This window comes from Ranitomeya variabilis, chromosome 3 (genome assembly GCF_051348905.1).
Source record: "Ranitomeya variabilis isolate aRanVar5 chromosome 3, aRanVar5.hap1, whole genome shotgun sequence".
In the NCBI taxonomy this organism is placed as follows: domain Eukaryota; kingdom Metazoa; phylum Chordata; class Amphibia; order Anura; family Dendrobatidae; genus Ranitomeya; species Ranitomeya variabilis.
The window spans coordinates 611,555,403-611,569,972 of NC_135234.1; the positions used below are offsets into that span (position 1 = coordinate 611,555,403).

The window sequence follows — 14,570 nt, forward strand, 5'->3', positions numbered from 1 at the left end:
TAGTCAATCTAATAGGACGCAATATCCTAGCAACATGTGATCTCTGATCTAAAGACCTACCTAAAGTTCTGACAGTAGGGTAAGAACGTACACCTCAAATATTCCCTGCTGGCCCTCTAGTTTACTGTCGACAACTCAGACACTATATGTTGTGACTGATAAAGTAAAAACATAGTGTGGATATTTTTACAGCTAAATCAAATTCTTCAAGCACATATTTCTTTCATGAGAGTCCTAGGATATCATACATATGCATTCATGAAACTGCAACCATAGCAGTTCAGGTTTTCAAGCGCAACAATGGAAATTATGGAAAAGGAATGCAAGTAACGCTATGTTACCGGAGAAGAAGAAGGTGTCAGTCTCTGTTACTGACAAAGCTGGAAAGATATTTGATGCCTCTCGCTTTATTTTCAGAAGCAAGATGTAAAGATATACAGCTGCAGATGCAGAGTGTAAACAGGAGTATAGTGGCTTTCTTGTAAGGGCTTGTTCACAGAGTTATTTCTCCAGGATCTTGGAATAAATTTTGATCCACATCCAAATGCGCTTAAAACGCTATGAATACATTTCCTGTTGATTTAAGTAGGAAAATGCTTCTGTAGTGCACTTTGCTGGGTTTGATTTTGTGTGTTTATTTTAGAGGGCAAAAAAGAATAACCCGTCACCCCTGAGGGAGGTGTCCTGCAGACTCTGCAGATGCATTTTCGGCCATAATCCCCACTGATACAGTAATAACTGCTGTGCCAGTGCACACCTGCCACTTTTCACATGGCCATGTGTGTGTGTCAGCATATGGAAAAAAATAAATAAATTGTCAGAGTTTTGTCCAAAACACTCAGATGATTTTTTTCTCGTTTGTCATCCGTATACAGGCCATTCTTAAGGTACCGTCACACTCAGCAACTTTGCAACGAGAACGACAACAATCCGTGACGTTGCAGCGTCCTGGATAGCGATCTCGTTGTGTTTGACACGCAGCAGCGATCTGGATCCCGCTGTGCCATCGCTGGGCGGAGCTAGAAGTCCAGAACTATATTTGGTCGTCAGGTCAGCGTGTATCGTTGTGTTTGACAGCAAAAGCAACGATGTCAGCAATGTTTGACATGGAGCTAACAACCAGCGAGAACGAGAAGTGAGTCGCCGTTACGTCACTGGATCGCTCCTGCATCGTTCTGGAGTTGCTGTGTTTGACGTCTCTACAGCGACCTAAACAGCGACGCTCCAGCGATCTAGTTTAGGTCGGCTCGTTGTCTATATCGCCGCAGCGTCGCTGAGTGTGACGGTACCTTTTCACAGCAGCAGTTAATTTACAAGACTAAATACAGTTTCCTATGCTAAACTGCACTGTATCCGTAAAAATCAAATGTTGCGCGGTGGCTCTGAATGAAATTCGATTTTTTGTTTTGTGAACCTATGGAGTTCATGTTGCGATTTTTTGCATGCGCAGTTAAAAAAAAACAAACAAACAAAAATCAAATCACAGACACTCCTGTGAACATCTCCATTGAATAACTAGAGCGCTGTCCATTTATTCCACAGACTAAAAATACAGTCATATGAACTTGGCCTAATGGGTTAGTGGGGGAGGGGGAAATCACAATTCACTGAACTGATACACAAAACAGACTATGCTATACCAATAGCAGGCAGCTTTTGGGATTGGTCACTATGTGGACAAGCACACCAAACTGTGTATGGAGTCAGTCATGTCCGCATTTTGCAGAGGTTACTGGCCCTAGTTTTAGTGCAACGGTGTAAACTCATCTTGAAGTCAATATATTAATCCCTCTGCATTAGACATGTACAAAGTCCCATAAAATACAGGATGAAAAATGTAAATACGGAGCTGCTTGAAAAGTATTGATTTGCCAACTTGCAGGGTTCTGAACATCTTAAAGGGGTATTCCCATATGCAAAATCCTATCCAAATATGTAGTAGGAATAATTTTATTATTATTATTATTATTATTATTATTATTAACAACAAATGCCTCCAATTAGAAACGTAGTGTAGTTCTTCAGATTTGCTATGTAACCATGGATACCTAAACTACTGCAATGCCCAGCACATGGGGTAAGACATAGCGAATCTGAAGAACTATAGTACATTTCTAACTGGAGGAATTTGCTAATATTATTATTACACCTACTATATATTGGGATAGGATCTTGGAGCTGGGAAAACCCCTTTAACCTCCCAGAACACTTTTCATTATCATTACAGGCCAGACTGCAATGAAAAGTAACACCTATGTACAGATAAGGCTACTTTCACACTAGTCCGTCGGTACGGGCCGTCGCAAACCGTCGGCCCGACGTACAGTGTGCAACGGGGGCAGCGGATGCAGTTTTACAACGCATCCGCTGCCCCATTGTGAGCGCCGGGGAGGAGGGGGCGGAGTTTCGGCCGCGCATGCGCAGTCAAAAATGGCTGACACGACGCACAAAAAAAAGTTACATGGAACGATTTTTTGTGCCGACGGTCCGCCAAAACACGACGCATCCGTCGCAATGCGTCGCTAATGAAAGTGTATGGAGAAAAAACGCATCCTGCGGGCAACTTTGCAGGATGCGTTTTTTCTCCAAAACGACGCATTGCGACGTGCGTCGAACGACGCTAGTGTGAAAGTAGCCTTACACTGAATTTACCATAAAGCAGGAGATAGTCACAGCTCACCTCCTCTCCCTCTGCATAGATCACACAACATGGTACCTATAATCCACATAGTCACTAAAAAGTAGATATCTAGATGCAGTCTAATTCTACACCCATCTACCAGATATCTATTCTTAATGAGGATGTCCAGTTAAGTATGTGATATGAAGACTCCCGGCCAGAACTTGACTAGTGGGCACTTGCCAACTAGACGGATTCTGGCCGGGACCATGCATATCACATATTTAACCGCCGTTCCCACTGCAGACACCGGCGCTCCGCACAGCGTACAATGTATGAGTTGCGGTATTCATAAGTCTGCAGTCATTCATAAGTCTTGTCATTCTAGATCGGACAACTCCTAACTAATGACTAACCATCATTTTAATTTTTATTTCATAAATCAATAGTGCACATGAAATTAAGCGACTTTGCAAGATATCTTATCAGAGAAATCTGCTTCTTTCTCCTCAAAATTATCAATTCCCCGGTAAAATCTGCATTAAGTGCAGACAGAATATTACGTTACTGAGAGGGTAATTCATTGAACTTATCTCAAGTTTTCAAATGACGCAAGAAAACCTTGCTCAGAAGTGTTACACGAGTGTCGTCCCATAGATGTCATTGTGGCATGGTATTAGCATCACTGATACATTGCAGAACTGTGTAATACTGCCGCAGTCATGCACTAGCCTCGTGTGAGCTGCTGGAAGTCTTTCCAAATGCACATTTGCTCTTTTTCCCTAATAATGCACAAGGGATGGGTATTAATATGCAGCGTTATTAAGAGGACTCATTACCTTGTGATGTATTGTATTCCTCAGCTAACCGTTGCTAGGGTCCTTCAATGCAGCTCTGGGATGAAGCATAAAACCTGGTGAAATAACAAGATATTATTTATTTATGAAGCGGTAATAAGTCCCAAGGTATTAGCTTATTAGTATACATGTTATTCTTAAAAAAAAAAAAAAAGTCTACAAATATCAGAAGAACCAAGGCTCAATGCATATGGCTTCTGTTCCTTTACCTGATGGTATTACACTAAGAAGGTTTTTCCAACATAGGAACCTTTATAGGCGTACAGGGTATAAGCACCCAGAAGTCCCCGCTTTCGACAGACTTCTTTTGTAAATTAAACATTTTTACTGGTTAACCTCTGAATAGAAATAGTAGTCTGCCACATTTTTTAATATACTAGAAAAAAAAGAAAGAAAAAATATTCCAAAGCACTGCACGTTTGTGGCTTCTTGAGTGCAGTATGTGAATTCTCTACTTTCTGTCCAATCTCGGGGGGCGGTGCGCTTTCACCTTTCACTGATGTGGCCAATCTCTGCTCAGCAGCATCTAAGGCTATGTTTCCACGGTCAGTATTGGCAGCGCTTTGGACGCAGCTCCGTCCAAAGCACTGCCGGCTTTTGGACGCGCGGTGATTCCGCATGTGTTCGCTGAACCATGTGGAATCACCGCATACTATACATTCATAATAATAATAATTTTCATTTATATAGCGCCAACATATTCCGCTGCGCTTTACAATTATAGAGGGGACTTGTACAGACAATAGACATAACAGAATAACAAAAATCACAGTTCAAAACAGAAACCAAGAGGAATGAGGGCCCTGCTCGCAAGCTTACAGACTATGAGGAAAAAGGGAGACACGAGAGGTGGATGGTACCAATTGCTTTCGTTGTTCGGACCAGCCATAGTGTAAGGATCGGGTGTTCATGTAAAGCTGCATGAACCAGTTAAACAGCCTAAGTATGTAGCAGTACAGACACAGAGGGCTAATTAAATGTATAAAGTGTATGAGAACATGATGCGAGGAACCTGATTATGGTTTAAGTTTTTTGAATGGGCCACCCATACATTGGACTGTGATAGTTATCTTGCGGAGACTGAGCGTCTCCGCATGATAAATAGACATGCTGCAGTCTGGAAAGACGAGCTGCATGTCCATTTACGCAGGGAAGACAGAGGTGTCCCTGCACGCACAATGGAGTTGGGATTTCATAAAATCCCATCCACTATGCTGTAACATCTGGCCGCTGCGGATTGGACACTGCAGATGTACTGACTGTGGAAACATACCCGACTGCTAGATCAGCTGCCAAGCTATGATTTGCAGCTTCTGGCAGAGACATGCCACCCCAAAAATAGAAAAGTTAAGAAACACCCAGTTGAACTGCAAGCAGAGATGCCACATATTGAGCTCCAAAAGCAACAAATGTGAATAACTAATTGAGTTACGCAGCACAAAATAGAAAAAAGTGGCAAAATCAGGGAAGCTCAGGGATTTTTATAAGGTCCTCGTTATATAACTGTCGATTGGCTAAATGAAAGTCGACCAACGGTCATTTACTGGCTGGGTTAGAAAGGCCAATCACAATTGTATGTGCACAGAACAATCATTAATAGGATTGATCTCTGCCCATAGAATATCATGGCATTGGCAGAACATCATCTGTTTATACAGGGCGATGTCAGATAAAAAAAAAATTAGTTTTAACCCCTTCATGACCTGGCCGTTTTTTGCAATTCTGACCAGTGTCCGTTTATGAGGTAATAACTCAGGAACGCTTCAACGGATCCTAGCGATTCTGAGACTGTTTTTTCGTGACATATTGGGCTTCATGTTAGTGGTAAATTTAGGTCGATAATTTCTGAGTTTATTTGTGAAAAAAACGGAAATTTGGCGAAAATTTTGAAAATTTCACATTTTGAATTTTTATTCTGTTAAACCAGAGAGTTATGTGACACAAAATAGTTAATAAATAACATTTCCCACATAACTCACATCAGCACAATTTTGGAAACAAAATTTTTTTTGCTAGGAAGTTATAAGGGTTAAAATTTGACCAGTGATTTCTCATTTTTACAACAAAATTTACAAAACCATTTTTTTTAGGGACCACCTCACATTTGAAGTCAGTTTGAGGGTTCTATATGGCTGAAAATACCCAAAAGTGACACCATTCTAAAAACTGCACCCCTCAAGGTGCTCAAAACCACATTCAAGAAGTTTGTTAACCCTTCAGGTGTTTCACAGCAGCAGAAGCAACATGGAAGGAAAAAATGAACATTTAACTTTTTAGTCACAAAAATGATCTTTTAGCAACAATTTTTTTTATTTTCCCAAGGGTAAAAGGAGAAACAGGACCACGAACGTTGTTGTCCAATTTGTCCTGAGTATGCTGATACCTCATATGTGGGGGTAAACCACTGTTTGGGCGCACGGCAGGGCTCGGAAGGGAAGGAGCGCCATTTGACTTTTTGAATGAAAAATTGGCTCCAATCTTTAGCGGACACCATGTTGAGTTTGGAGAGCCCCCGTGTGCCTAAACATTGGAGCTTCCCCACAAGTGACCTCATTTTGGAAACTAGACCCCCCCAAGGAACTTATCTAGATGCATAGTGAGCACTTTAAACCACCAGGTGCTTCACAAATTGATCCGTAAAAATGAAAAAGTACTTTTTTTTCACACAAAATTTCTTTTAGCCTCAATGTTTTCATTTTCACATGGGCAACAGGATAAAATGGATCCTAAAATTTGTTGAGCAATTTCTCCTGTGTACGCCGATACCTAATATGTGGGGGTAAACCACTGTTTGGGTGCACAGCAAGGCTCGAAAGGGAAGGCGCGCCATTTGACTTTTTGAGTGGAAAATTAGCTCCAATTGTTAGCGGACACCATGTCACGTTTGGAGAGCCCCTGTGTGCTTAAACATTGGAGCTCACCTACAAATGACCCCATTTTGGAAACTAGACCCCCCAAGGAACTAATCTAGATGCATAGTGAGCACTTTAAACCACCAGGTGCTTCACAGAAGTTTATAACGCAGAGCCGTGAAAATAAAAAATAATTTTTCTTTCCTCAAAAATGATTTTTAGCCCGGAATTTTTTATTTTCCCAAGGGTAACAGGAGAAATTGGACCCCAAATGTTGTTGTCCAGTTTGTCCTGAGTACGATGATACCACATATGTGGGGGTAAACCACTGTTTGGGCTCACAGCAGGGCTCGGAAGGGAAGGCATGCCATTTGGCTTTTTGAATGGAAAATTAGCTCCAATTATTAGCGGACACCATGTCGCGTTTGGAGAGCCCCTGTGAGCCTAAACATTGGAGCTCCCCCACAAATGACCCCATATTGGAAACTAGACCTCCCAAGGAACTAATCTAGATGTGTGGTGAGCACTTTGAACCCCCAAGTGCTTCACAGAAGTTTATAACGCAGAGCCATGAAAATAAAAAAATAATTTTTCTTTTCTCAAAAATGATTTTTTATCCCACAATTTTTTATTTTCCCAAGGGTAACAGGAGAAATTGGACCCCAAAAGTTGTCCAGTTTCTCCTGAGTACGTTGGTACCCCATATGTGGGGGTAAACCACTGTTTGGGCACACGTCGAGGTTCGGAAGTGAAGTAGTGATGTTTTGAAATGCAGACTTTGATGGAATGCTCTGCGGGCGTCACGTTGCGTTTGCAGAGCCCCTGATGTGCCTAAACAGTAGAAACTCCCCACAAGTGACCCCATTTTGGAAACTAGACCCCCAAGGAACTAATCTAGATGTGTGGGGAGCACTTTGAACCCCCAAGTGCTTCACAGAAGTTTATAACGCAGAGACGTGAAAATAATAAATGTGTTTTCTTTCCTCAAAAATATTTTTTTAGCCCAGAATTTTTTAATTTTCCCAAGGGTAACAGGAGAAATTTGACCCCAAGAGTTGTTGTCCAGTTTCTACTGAGTACACTGATACCCCATATGTGGGGGTAAACCACTGTTTGGGCACATGCCGGGGCTCGGAAGGGAAGTAGTGACGTTTTGGAATGCAGACTTTGATGGAATGGTCTGCGGGCATCATGTTCCGTTTGCAAAGCCCCTGATGTGCCTAAACAGTAGAAACCCCCCACAAGTGACCCCATTTTGGAAACTAGACACCCCCAAGGAACTTATCTAGATGTGTGGTGAGCACTTTGAACCCCCAAGTGCTTCACGGAAGTTTATAACGCAGAGCCGTGAGAATAAAAAATAATTTTTCATTCCTCTAAAATTATGTTTTAGCAAGCAATTTTTTATTTTCGCAAGAGTAACAGGAGAAATTGGACCCCAAAAGTTGTTGTCCAGTTTGTCCTGAATACGCTGGTACCCTGTATGTGGGGGTAAACCACTGTTTGGGCACACGTCGGGGCTCAGAAGGGAAGCAGTGACGTTTTGAAATGCAGATTTTGATGGAATGGTCTGCGGGTGTCACGTTGCATTTGCAGAGCCCCTGATGTGCCTAAACAGTAGAAACCCCCAACAAGTGACCCCCTTTTGGAAACTAGGCCCCCCAAGGAACTTATCTAGATGTGTGGTGAGCATTTTGAACCCCCAAGTGCTTCACAGAAGTTTATAACGCAGAGCCGTGAGAATAAAAAATAATTTTTCATTCCTCTAAAATTATGTTTTAGCAACCAATTTTTTATTTTCGCAAGGGTAACAGGAGAAATTGGACCCCAATAATTGTTGCCCAGTTTGTCCTGAGTATGCTGGTACCCCATATGTGGGGGTAAACCACTGTTTGGGCGCACGTCGGGGCTCGGAAGGGAGGGAGCACCATTTGACTTTTTGAACGCAAGACTGGCTGGAATCAATGGTGGTGCCATGTTGCGTTTGGAGACCCCTGATGTGCCTAAACAGTGGAAACCCCTCAATTCTAACTTCAACACTTACCCCAACACACCCCAAACCCTAATCCCAACTCTAGATATAACCCTAACCCTAACACACCCCTAACCACAACCCTAACCCAACACACCACTAACCCTAATCCCAACCCTAACCACAACCCCAACACACCCCTAACCCTAATCCTAACTACAAGCCTAATCTTAACCCTATTTCCAACCCTAGCCCTAATTCCAACCCTAACTCTAAGGCTATGTGCCCACATTGCGGATTCGTGTGAGATTTTTCCGCACCATTTTTGAAAAATCCGCAGGTAAAAGGCACTGCGTTTTATCTGCGCATTTACCACGGATTTCCAGTGTTTTTTGTGCGGATTTCACCTGCGGATTCCTATTGAGGCGCAGGTGTAAAGCGGAATCCGCACAAAGAATTACATGCTGCGGAAAATACAACTGCGTTTCCGCGCGGTATTTTCCGCACCATGGGCACAGCGGATTTGGTTTTCAGTAGGTTTACATGGTACTGTAAACCTGATGGAAAACTGCTACGAATCCGCAGCGGCCAATCCGCTGCGGATCCACAGCCAAATCCGCACCATGTGTGCACATAGTCTAATCTAACCCTAACTCGAACCCTAGCCCTAACCCTAACCCTAGTGGGGGGGGAAGAAAAAAAAAATATATTTTTTCTTTATTTTTATTATTGTCCCTACCTATGGGGGTGATAAAGGGGGGGTTCATTTACTATTTTTTTTATTTTGATCACTGTGATAGGTTTGATCACTGTGATCAAACCTATCTGGAACGAATCTGGCAGCCGGCAGATTCGGCGAATGCACTGCGCATGCGACCGCCATTTTGGAAGATGGCGGCGCCCATGATGAAGACGGACAGACACCGCGAGGCTCGGTAAGTATGAGGGGGGGAGATCGGAGCACGGGGGGGGATCAGAGCACGGGGGGAGCGGACAGGAGGACGGGGGAGCGGACATGAGGACGGAGGGGAGCGGACCACAGTACGGGGCAGAAAGGAGGACTGGGGAGGCGATCGGTGGCAGTGGAGGGTGGCAGATTAGGTTTTCCAGCCATGGCCGATGGTATTGCAGCATCGGCCATGGCTGGATTGTAATATTTCACCATTTTCATAGGTGAAATATTACAAATCGCTCTGATTGGCTGTTTCACTTTCAACAGCCAATCAGAGCGATCGTAGCCACGGGGGGGGATGAAGCCACCCCCCCTGGGCTGAAGTACCACTCCCCCTGTCCCTGCAGATCGGGTGAAATTGGAGTTAACCCTTTCACCCGATCTGCAGGCGCTATCATTCCATGACGCCACATATGCGTCACAGGTCGGATTGGCACCGACTTTCATGACGCCTACGTGGCGTCAAAGGTCGGGAAGGGGTTAAAGGCCATTTAAAAAACACTGCACCCGATGTAGGAGTGCTTTGCTCATTCAACAGGTGTCTGCTAGCCTGTCAGGTGGAACGTAGTTGGGAATGTGCATTTTACCAATCATCGGCTCATCTAAATGGGTCTCTCACATTCACTTGCACTTGGACATTCCAATTGTCTGTTTCTAAGACGCAAAAAAATGTCTAAAACAGATCTGTTGCATAAGTTATCTACACAAAAGCAGGAGGACCCCATCTATTATTATGCAGCCCACCTGGATTCTGTCCTATGTGTCCGTTTTTAGCATGGAAGAAAAAGATCTTGAATGCTGAACTTTTCTTTCGTTCTAAAAAGAGGCACCCAAACGATCCCCATAATGATCCATGGTTCTCCCTCAGCTTCCATTTACATCGGTCAGGCAATAGATCCATTTTTGAAGGGACAAATAGAACATAAAAAGGATAGTGTGAACGTAGTCTTAACCCTATCAGCACTGTATTCTTAAATCTATTTTATAAAGTACCTTTGTTATTTTTAAAACAATTTTGCTATCCAGATCATAGTACCTGTGATTCCTTCATGCTAAGGCATCATTCTGAATGGCAGGAGTCGTGGCAGTAGTAAGGTGAATTTCACAAAATCTGACTAAAGAAACACCAGTGCTCATTCCCATGGGTGGTACCGTGGTTTACACAATATGGACTACTGGGAGCTCATGCCTGGAAAATTGTACTCTTGGCAATAGCACATGCAGCAGAACTATCAACTGTATGTTTGTACAAGATGAGAAAGCCAAAATAGTTTTAAGGTAGATTTTTTTTTTTTTTGCGGTTGCTTTTTGCAATAAATTTTGGCAATTGCAGTTCTCTATAAATTCCAAAATCACAGCAAAAATAATCACATGCTCATGCACCATAATGCTCAAACTAAACTGAGGTACCAGGAAAGGAAACAGCACTGCTAAAACACATACCAGGAAGATTTTACTGAGACTTTGGATAGGTCTGTATAGATCCTAGTATCGCACGGCCCCCTGACGAAGCCGTCGTGAAACACACGTTGGGGCTACTGGCACGTCTCTTTTGCATCTCATGATGGATAAGCATTTATAGTGATAATTGGGGTGGGCTCCCGGAGTCCTTTTGGCTCTAAGCACTGATATTGAATGGAGTCCTGTCACACTTTTCCTTCCCCCATGGCACCACTATGACTCATAGGTTTACATATGCACTATGCACCTTCCTACTATGAGGAGGTAAATACCTGATTTTTGATGCAATATTGACATTTTGCCATTCTCTACCTGATCTCTTCTCTTTTCTCTTAAAAATCTTGTGTAAATTGAGCTATTATGCATTACATGGTTATTTACATGTTATTTGTACTTTGAATAAATGCATACCTTTTATTATACCCTGGACATTTTTACTCCGTTTATTCTTCTATTTATGCATATTGGAGTCTCCTCTCCTTTGACCCTTCTTTCCAACTTGTTATAGAGCCCTGTGGTCAGGTGACAATTATGTTCTCTATGTTGGTTATTATAATTTTAATTGTTGTACTACAACCTCTACCACCGCCAGTTTCAGTAGTAAAATCATACTAATAATTGCAAAAAAGAAAAAAAAGTACAGTAATTTATATAAAATAATAACAATTTATGTCTGTTTTAGCCCCCCCCCAAAAAAAAAAAAAAAAAATGGAATTTTAAAGGAAACTACAGATAGAAAGTACTACAAATAGAAAAACCCCTTATTCATATCTGATATAAGAGCCCAGAACAAGTAGTGAGCGCAGCTCTAACATAACCTGGATTCTGCAGTTGCTAAATGTTGCTTTAGAGAATCGTTCCAGAAGCAATGATGCATCGTACTGCAACATATTTCATATTCTTACAATTGTAGGGGAATTTATCTTATCTCGCCATTAATGAATCCAATGCATAACAGGGCTGCATCGTTTACTGGAGTTTAAAGCAGATATATAGCACACAGTGTGTAAAACAAATCACTTCTGTGACAGCAGCAATACCAAAAACGATAATTATTATGAGACAGGCAGTCAATGGGAAAATCAATGCATTTTAATAGCACAGCAGGCAGCAGACGTATTGGCAAGGTGACCCCCTTTAGCATCTCTCATGGACAGCCATGGCTTGATCTACCTTTTATCACCATGCAGAAGGTAGGAAGGTGCTCTGGTTATGTACAATAAGCGGGACATCAATAATAATGTCAGCTGCTTTCACCCACATGACAGCAAAGCAATTTACATAAATGAACATCCATGCGTAGAGATTCTTCAAGGTCAGTCTGCTGTTAACCTTATCAGTGGAATTGCCAGGTTTACAGAACTCAAAAATCTCTCCAAGCAGAAGACACTCAAGAGTCCATCATGTGCAGTGGAATATCGGCCTGCGCAGACCTGGGGACATGAGCATTGTGCAAATGTGTCTGTATTTCACTTAAAGGAGGAAAAAATAAGGGTTTGGCACCATGTTAGCCAACTGAAAAAATAGAATGCTCTCAGTGGGAAAAACAGATAATCTTTTAGCTATGATACCTTGTAATGGTTAACAAAAATAAATTATGTTGCAAAGCAAGCTGAGACTTCGTAGGTCTCTTTCTCAAGCTACGTATAACAAAGTATCTGAAGATAAATATTCTACAAGATTCCTGGGGACAGTCACATGTTCCTCTTCCAATGTGGTGCACTTCATTCTGTGCACTATATGTCCTATTGGGGGTCTGTACGTGGGAGAAACAGATGAGGTCTCATCGCCACACAATTACGGACACAAACACCAATTTACAGGTGGCCAAACATTTCTGCGGTCCAGGACACAGGATGAATAATATGAAAGTAGTCATATTAAGAGGCAGATTCAAATCACAAAAACATTGAATAGTTTGGGAAAACAAATTTATTACAGTCTTTAATTCCCTCCACAGGACTAAATCTGTCAGCATGATGCATGACTTAGAGGGAATCTGTCACCTCATTTTGCCGCTATAAACTGCGGCCACCACCATCAGGGGCTTATCTCCAGCATTCTGTAATGCTGTAGATAAGCCCCGATGTAACCTGAAAGATGAGAAAAAGAGGTGAGATTATACTCACCTGGGCGGGCGGTCCGATCCGATGGGCGTCGCGGGTCTGGCTCCTCCCATCTTCATGCGATGACGTCCTCTTCTTTGCTTCCTGTCGCGGCTCCGTCCAGGTGTAATTCTCTGCCCTGTTGAGAGCAGAGCAAAGTACTGCAGTGCGCAGGGATAGGTCAGAGAGGCCCGGCGCCTGCGCACTGCAGCAATTTACGCTGCCCTCAACATGGTAGACAAAGTACGGCGGAGCCGGAGCCACAACAGAAGCAAGGAGGATGACGACATCATATGAAGATGGGAGGCGGGGTGTTCGCATATGAGGGGGTGTTCGCATATGTGGTGTGGCGTGCCACTGCGGGTGTTCGGTGCTGCCGGGGCTCTGCCAACATCTTGTGAAAGCCCAGAGTCCCCGCAGTCACAGGGTTTCCTATACTGTACACTGGACTCCGGGAAAATGGCTGTCAACCGGGGTTGGTGCATGCGCAGATGGAGATCTCGGCACCAAGATCTCGGGAGATGAGATCTCAGCACTGAGATCTCACCTCCCGAGATCTCGGTGCTGAGATCTCCATCTGCGCTGCACACGACCAGCAGCCATTTTCTTTTCCCGGAGTCCAGTCCACCCAATAGGAAACTATAACCCAGGCTATAACCAGCCGTTGTGGCAGAATATTACACGGTCATATCTTGCGATTAGGCTTCATACACACAGCGAGTGTTTTGTAAGGCTACACTGCACGGTAATACAGTACCAGCTAAGTTAATGAGACTTTAAAAATTTTATCTACACATTGCAAAAATTCTCCCAGTGTCAATTACCTACAATTCGCAGTATGCCAATTCTTTATGAAGAATTAGCGCATGGGGTGAAAGTCTCTACAAAATCTGCATGTAACACCTGTTGGTTTTGATGTGGAAATGTTCACATTATGCAGCGGAAAATCTGCATCGATTCCACAACTTTTGCATGTTCCCTGAAAGTGCAAAAATGCCAACTTTTAATCAAGTGTCTTCATAAAATACCTCTATGGAAATTCATCATACAGGGTAGAGCATCAAGAGAAAAATGAACTGCTCTACTGTTACCCTAAGTTTAGGACAATAATAACTTTCACTCAATATGCAAAAAATTACTGGATATTAAATTATTCATGTGTGACGAAATCACTGGAGCAACACTATTCAGACGTCATTCATTCTGAACAGCCATCAGTCAGAGATACAGAGACATATCGGAGAGGATAAACTATTTGTATGATTAAATAACCAATTAGCAATTTACCACTGATCAATTTGCATCTCGGATTTATAATTAGCTTACAAACCCTATTGTATTACTTCAGAGTTTAGGTGTCAATATATTTCTAGACACATTTGGATCTATGGGCAAAGCAGAAATGAGCTGCAAAGCTCGGCACATAAGGTTTGACAGAAATGGCGCTAGATAAAAAGTTAAAATCTGATCAGATACAGAAAATCCTAGAACAAAAATATAACATACAGAATAGAATTTAAAAAAATGATAATATTTGAGGCTGAACAGAAGACAATGATCTGATGAGGTTTCTGCATGACTTCATTAAAATATCTGTGGCATGACATCAAGATGCACATCTGTTGCGGGGAATTGAAACATTTTCCCTATATATATTCTGTCTGGCTGCACATGGACATCAAGCTGTAATTCATAGAGATTTTAGCATTTGTTCTATTAAAATTTAACACAAAAAAGCACATTTTTATGGA

General features: G+C 42.5%; 1 protein-coding gene across 5 annotated transcripts in view; it reads right to left on the reverse strand.

Moving 5' to 3' along the window:
• Positions 1 to 14,570, reverse strand: part of ENOX1 (ecto-NOX disulfide-thiol exchanger 1) — a 768,733-nt gene that overhangs the window by 571,472 nt on the left and 182,691 nt on the right. For all 5 annotated transcript variants that reach the window (XM_077297345.1, XM_077297342.1, XM_077297343.1 and 2 more), the window contains one exon: positions 3,460 to 3,533. The gene's annotated coding sequence lies outside the window, so the exon portion shown is untranslated. The remainder of the gene's footprint in view (positions 1 to 3,459; positions 3,534 to 14,570) is intronic.